Source organism: Galeopterus variegatus, unplaced genomic scaffold (assembly GCF_000696425.1).
Source record: "Galeopterus variegatus unplaced genomic scaffold, G_variegatus-3.0.2 Scaffold11487, whole genome shotgun sequence".
NCBI lineage: Eukaryota > Metazoa > Chordata > Mammalia > Dermoptera > Cynocephalidae > Galeopterus > Galeopterus variegatus.
Window position 1 is genome coordinate 38,569 of NW_007737598.1, and position 6,900 is coordinate 45,468.

General features: G+C 40.9%; 1 pseudogene; it reads right to left on the reverse strand.

The window, feature by feature from the left end:
• LOC103610650 overlaps positions 1 to 4,978 on the reverse strand; it is a 9,299-nt pseudogene extending 4,321 nt beyond the window's left edge.
• Between the last annotated feature and the right edge of the window lie 1,922 nt (positions 4,979 to 6,900).

The window sequence follows — 6,900 nt, forward strand, 5'->3', positions numbered from 1 at the left end:
CTTTAGCTCTTTAAGGTCGCCAGGTTCCCAAGGGTACCAGGCGGCGGGACGATTACCTCCCAGATTAACATTGACAGGGAATAGTTCACAGACAGCTGAGTTAGCAGAAAAGGGGGGTTATGGAGGTGGAGGCGCCGACGGTAGAGGGGAATGGAAGGGGTTGGTTGCAGAGCCTTGAGGTCTTTTCCTGGGCTCTCAGTGAGGCAGGCCCATACACCGCTTTCCCTCCTCTATGGAGAGAGCAATATGCATTAATCTGAAAAATTTCCTTCCAAAAGTGAGACTGTTGCTTAAGAGCCACAGTATTATTTGGAATGTTTTATATACGGTTGCTACAACAACAGAAAGGTAATTACAAAATGTGCACATCATAACATGCTTTTAAAGACTTTTTTTGCATTGTGTTCACATTTCCTTAAATGTTGTTCCCAAAGAGGCTCAGTTTCTAGCCCAGCTGGAATCTCTGGGAAGAGGCAGAGACAGTTTGGCAAAAAAATTCCCAGGGCAGGGTGAGGGTGGGGAGTATAAGCATGGAGGGGGTGGTGAGAGGAGAAAGTGGCCTTCCAGTGAAAGATCAGCCCTCGGTTTGAAGGTCAGCTTCCCGCAGGCTGGCTTGAGGCAGAGCTGGGGTCAGAGGGAGGACTGGCAGCAGGGTGGGACTGGGATGCTCCACATCTCCTTCAAGTCAAGCAAAGTCTGGTCCAGCACTCATTGTGTAAAGAGGTTTTGTGTACAGAGGTGCGCCTCTTTGGTGTATTTCAGTTTGTCTTTCAAATCACTGGTCGTCTTCTCTAGTTTGGCCACCAGTCTCCCAGCAAACTCAGCACGGGTCTCCGCCTTCTTGAGCATTGTGTAAAGAGGTGCGCCTCTTTGGTGTATTTCAGTTTGTCTTTCAAATCACTGGTCATCTTCTCTAGTTTGGCCACCAGTCTCCCAGCAAACTCAGCACGGGTCTCCGCCTTCTTGAGTTTATCGGTATGAATCTTTAGCTGTTCCTCATATTTCTCTTCTTTTTGAGAGTGCTTTTCTTCAGCAGCACTGATATACTACAGGTTGTGGCCCATCAGCCTGAGGTGCTGCTCATCCGTCTCTCCGCAGCAGGACTCAGCCAGCTCAGCTGGTTCCTCTGTGCATTCCAAGTCTCCTTTGATCATCACCAGCTTTCAGCGACCTCTTCATACTTCCCACCTGTCTCTTCTGCAATGTGCTTAGCATCTTTGACTTGGATTTCCTGGAGTTCTATCTTTTCTTCATCATTTAAGGCCTGGTTTTCCATAATCTTCATAGGTCTCTTACTCTCAACAGCAGCTTTTTCTGCTTTCTCCAGCTTTTTCAGCACAGTGGCCAGCCGCTCCTGAGTCCAGCTCCTCTTCAACCAGCTGGATCCTGTGGTTCAAGGAGGCCGCCTCAGCCCCAGCATGTTCCTGGGCCTCCTTTCTCCCTCCACTTCCTGCTGGAGGCGCTCTGACCTCTCCTCTGCATCATCAGCTGTTGCTGCAGAATCTGGATCTTGCACTTCACCACCTGGATGGTGGTGATCCCGGCCAAGGCGCCCACCTGTTGTGAGGTTGTCACCCAGGGAAGGAACCAAACACTTAATTAAAAATTTTAATAGTCTTTATTAGCAGGCCAGCAACTGCCTCCCCTAGGTATTTTGGGAGAACAGCCCCGAGCCTTAGTTTTGTGGAGTTTATAAAGGCAAAAACCACATCCTGTTGGCACACTGGTTTGTCCAGGTGCACAAAGCAAGCTAGGTAGCTAGGTTACAGAAGCCAGAAGTGAGCAATTAAAGCAATCAAGCATAACAACTTTCATTGTGTGTGGTTCCTGTTCCCATGTAACAGTTCACTGTGTATGGTCCCTGTTTCCATGCAATGTTTTTTTGCTTCTCTGAGTAGGTCAACCGTTTCTCACGGTGGGGGGGGGGGTGTAGTCTGACAATGAGAATGGATCCCCTACCCAAAACGGCATTGGTGTTGCACAGGACTCTCTGCTATGCACCCTGCTTGCGCTCTGGCTCCTGCCTCCTCCGTTCAGCTCAGCGTTCCATGCTTCCCACCCGAATCCTCTGGAATTTCTATTTCATTTAACAGAGCACTGCTTTCTTCAAGAATCTAGGAGACATATTTTTGTGGTCTTTGCTCTATTACTGGGATCCTTGTCAGAATACTGGACCCTGTACCCTGCCATATCAGTAACTCTTCTCCTCATACTACTTCATGTTTTGCACACCTTGATCTAGCACACTCAGAGTGCAGTTTTAGGCACTGTCCCGGTTCCTTCTGGTTATGTTGGTGTTGTGCTATAGTTTCTTTGGGGATAATTATCCCTGACCTTCCTTAGTAGGACAAGCACTTTCTCCACTAGCTAATGCTGGGATTTAATTCTCATTAATAACATAACAGTCAGAAAGGTAGGACAGAGCAGATTCTGATAGGGTGGGATGTGCTATTTTACACAATGAAGATGACTGCATCATCTTAAAGTCCTTTAGAGGGAGGAGTAAACCATTCTGCAGGCTTATAGGATTTTGGGACATATGGCAATTTAAATTTTTAAGTGATTTAACCTACACATTTCTATCCCATTCTGATGGTGTCATTATTTTCCAATCACTGCCCTGATATAAGTAAAGCTTAGAGTAAGAATTTAATGCTCTCTGGCACTCTGCTACCGTTGATAATTGAATTTTGTTCTTGGTCCTGAGTTTTCTCAGTTCTCCATCAATGGGGGATTGGTATCTCTTTATATACTGCCAGAAAGTCCCTCTGGCTTTCACACATAGCTTCTAATTGATTAGTTTTACATTATCACTCTCTCAAGCATCAATTAACCCCAGCAACAGCTATTCAATTTTATTACCCTTATAATTTTTACTTCTTTTATATTTCTCAAATGCTTCCTAAATTTTACTCATTTATCTATGGTTCTACAAAGTTTTTCTGTAAAAGGCCAGACAGTAAATAGATTAGATTCTGTGGGCAACACAGTTTCTGCAGCAAGTCCTCCAATCTGTTGTTGTAGCACAATAGCACTCATAGACAATACATGGCTATGTTTCAATAAACGTTTTTTTGTGCAACAGGTAGTGGGCTATAGTTCACTAAACCCTGCACTAGTGCATGCACTTCTTTCGGTTTATTAGACCAGTTCATGATGTACAGAAGTATTAATAGATTTTCTGCCACAGCATGATAGTGTTCTTAGCTCTCCACCTCTCACAGTAATGGATTCCTAATTATTTTCAGGTTGGGAGGTGATCCAGCTCCAATATTTTATTTTATCACTAATTATTCAGATCCCTCTTTTGGTACCAATTCATACCCCAGTAAGCAAATTCTAGGTTGGAGGTAAGCATGCAGGGAAAGTAGCAAGATTATACAAAGGGAGAAGTTAGGCTGTAGTACACTCTCAAAGCGCTCAGCCAACCCCTTGGGGATTTTGAAGCCAAGCTTTTCAGAGTTGTTCTGAATCGGCCATTGAATGAGGGTTGTCCCTGTAGTCAGAGTATGACTTTTGGCAAGGTGGTTCTCTTTAGCTTAGGGAAATTCCCAGAGAAGCCTTACAGCTGAGAGCAGTCAGTCAACAGTACTCCCTACAACCAGAGGAAAATATCCTGAGGGAGGATCTTAGTCATGAATAGTAACTTCCACTGAAGACGTAGTGTCAGACATATGCAGAGATACTAAGTGAGTTCCAGCTTGTACTCACTGTCCTTGATTTCATGCCCAGTTCTTGTATCTCTTGGGACTGTAGTAACTGCAGGCCCACCACCAGATGCTTTTTTGCAGACTTACAGAGAAGCAAAAATTTCCCATAGACCATGCTACAGAACACCATTCCTCATTCTTTCTTGGGTAATTGACAGGCTTGGCTTCTTAGGATGACTGGTTGGAGAGTCCTATTTTGATCCTCCGTTTCCTATTTCTAGACTTTACCAGCTACAGCAAAAATTATGAAAGAAAAGGTATAATTCATATGATATACTGCTATCCTGTTTTCCCCTGACTAAGCCTAACTGAAGATTGTAGTAGTTATAGGTAAATTTTCAGTTCTGTGAAAACCTGAACTGAAAATGTTAGTTTGATATTTTATTTATTGGCATAAATATATACCAATTCTATTTTTTACATTCTTCCATCTTCCTAAATTGATATTTTAGTTGTGGTTGATATTATACATCTGTACTTAAGTTACAGATATCAAAAGTGTAGTGAGAACTATACATCACTACAAGATGAATTAAGTTCGTCATGAGACTTTGTGTATCCACTTTTAAAGAGAGGTTAATGTGTTTTCAGTAGTATGATTTGCGTCATGTTCGGTGGAGCATGATTTTTCTGTTTTTTTATGCCGATGTTGAATATAGTCAAAAAAAGGTGTGTGTATATAGATACCATGCTGAGATGGACTCTGGTGTACAACTTGTTGGATAACTTGGTTAAAGTGGGGAGTATATTACCCAGTATTATTTGTAATGCTTCTGTATTAGAGGAAAATGTGCATAAGAGCTGGACAGTCAAAGAAAGCTGGTCCTTACTCTCTGAAGGTCTTTTCATACTCAGATGAGGTGGCAATGGACAGATTCAGAAGTGCCTGGTGGATTCCATCCCTCTTCTATGTTCTGCATCCACTTTGTCCCGATCTGCAAGGACCTCAGACCAGCTTCCAGATGTGTAGCTATATATCTACAGAGACAGCAGTAGCACAGAAGCAAGAGTTTCCCATAGACCTCCCACTATATATAATCTTTCATTCTCGAGGATGTTAGACCAGATTTTAACACTTGGTGGCAGCAGAGATCCAACAGGGCAAACACCAGTGCAAAAGGACTTAAGTTTCGGTTGCACCACTCTGCGAATGTTCCATTGGCCAAAAGACTCGCCACCAACGTTGGAGTCAGTGTTGGAAGGGAAGATAAAGAGACATGGATACTAGGAACATGATTCAGATCCACCTCAGTGCTTTTTACACTCATTACCGATGTGTTCAGTGTCCTCATAATTGTATTGACTATACATAATTTTGATTTACATGCTGAATTTAGAATTGTAACTTCACTAGATACCCCTATCTCCTTAATATTAAATGAAATGTCTTGTTATCTTTTTGTTAGCACTTAGCACGGTACATTAGACTTCACTTTTTTTTAGAAAACAGAATATAAAAAAGAATATGCCATAAAAGTTATAATAAAATCAATATGTATGTGTTCCTATCACTCTTTGAAACTGATAAATCTATAAGCTATTTTTCTAAGTATTTAATATATTGATCATACTATTAATATTACTTCCTATGCATAATCAGAAATACCTTTCTTTTTTACTCTTTCTTTCTTCCTTCCTTTCTTTCTCTGTCTTTCTTTCTCTCTTGCTCTTTTGTCTTCTTTCTTTATTTCTTTCTTATCAGTACTTGATAAGAAACTCTATCCAGAGCTAGATTTATTCTCACACTTTAGAGTTTCTGATCGTTTTTGAAATAGAAGTAAGTGCAATTTGTAGCTGAAAAATGCAAGTTAAATAACATAGACAAAGATTTTTTAAAAATTGTGCTCCTAATCAGAAGGATGTAAGACAGGAGCCACCCCTTGCCAGCAGGACAATGTCAGGCATTCTTCTTTTGGAGAGTTTCTGATCGTTTTTGAAATAGAAGTAAGTGCAATTTGTAGCTGAAAAATGCAGGTTAAATAACATAGACAAAGATTTTTTAAAAATTGTGCTCCTAATGAGAAGGATGTAAGACAGGAGCCACCCCTTGCCAGCAGGACAATGTCAGGCATTCTTCTTTTGCCAGAGTCCTTGCAGTAGAACAACACAGCATCTCATGTATAACAATATCTTTTGTAACATCTCTATAGACTTAGCTTTCAGAGTCCTCACAAGAGATGTGGGCAGTTACAATAGTCACTGCATTCAGGGTTGAATAAAATAGTTTCTACCTATCAAATTTTTCTAGTTTTCCCAGGCCAGATGCAGCACACATCAGGGGTCATTTTTTTTTAACCATAGCAACATTGTCTGGCAATTTAGTTTGTGTTTTTTACATATATTAGCTTTCCAGGGGAACATGAGCAAAGTTCATTTTTTCATGCAGCACAGGAAACAATTTTGTTAACTCTTTGCCCACACTGTCAAATGCACGAATTATATTTTGCATAAAAGTATTTATAATAACTCAGCAGGCTTTAATTCCTTGCTGATTTTCATAATTAAACTTATTTTTCTGAACAGAACAGATGATCCATGTGACTTCGGAGACAGTGAAAATAGAAAATAGCTACTCTTTTCCATTCTCTACTGCTGGAGATGATAGTGAAAAGATGTGCCTTTAGAAAAAAATATCATGTGCTGATTGTCACCTATATGCCAGGCACTGTGCTTGTTGTTCAGTGTGTATTTCATTACATTTTGATTACACTAATTCTTCAAGAGAGGAATTATGGGCACTGTTGTGCAGATGAGGAATCCAAGGCTAAGAATGTCGGCCAGCTGATCTGTAGATTGTTATTACTATGCAAACTTTAGAAAACTTCATGAAGTCATTTTAAATTGATTGTAAGCTATCCTTTAAAATGGAACGTAGTGTTGAAGTGAAATAGTGAAGTGAACTATTTATAGTATTGCTATTTGGGTTTCTCTTTGTAGCCATTAGACGATTTGAGCTGGCTGCCAACTACTGAAAAGTTGTTTATAGCAAGAGGGAATAGGGATTGCCCGAAGAAGCATACAACGCAAAACTAAATCATTTTTGAAAAGGATATCTCTTTAACATAAGTCTTTAAAATATTAGGTGGAGGATCTGTCAGAGATTATGACGATTCAGAGGCAAAAGTGGAAATGGCATCGCTACATCCATTTAAAAACCAGACAGGACAGCGAATGTTGGGTGTAGGGACAA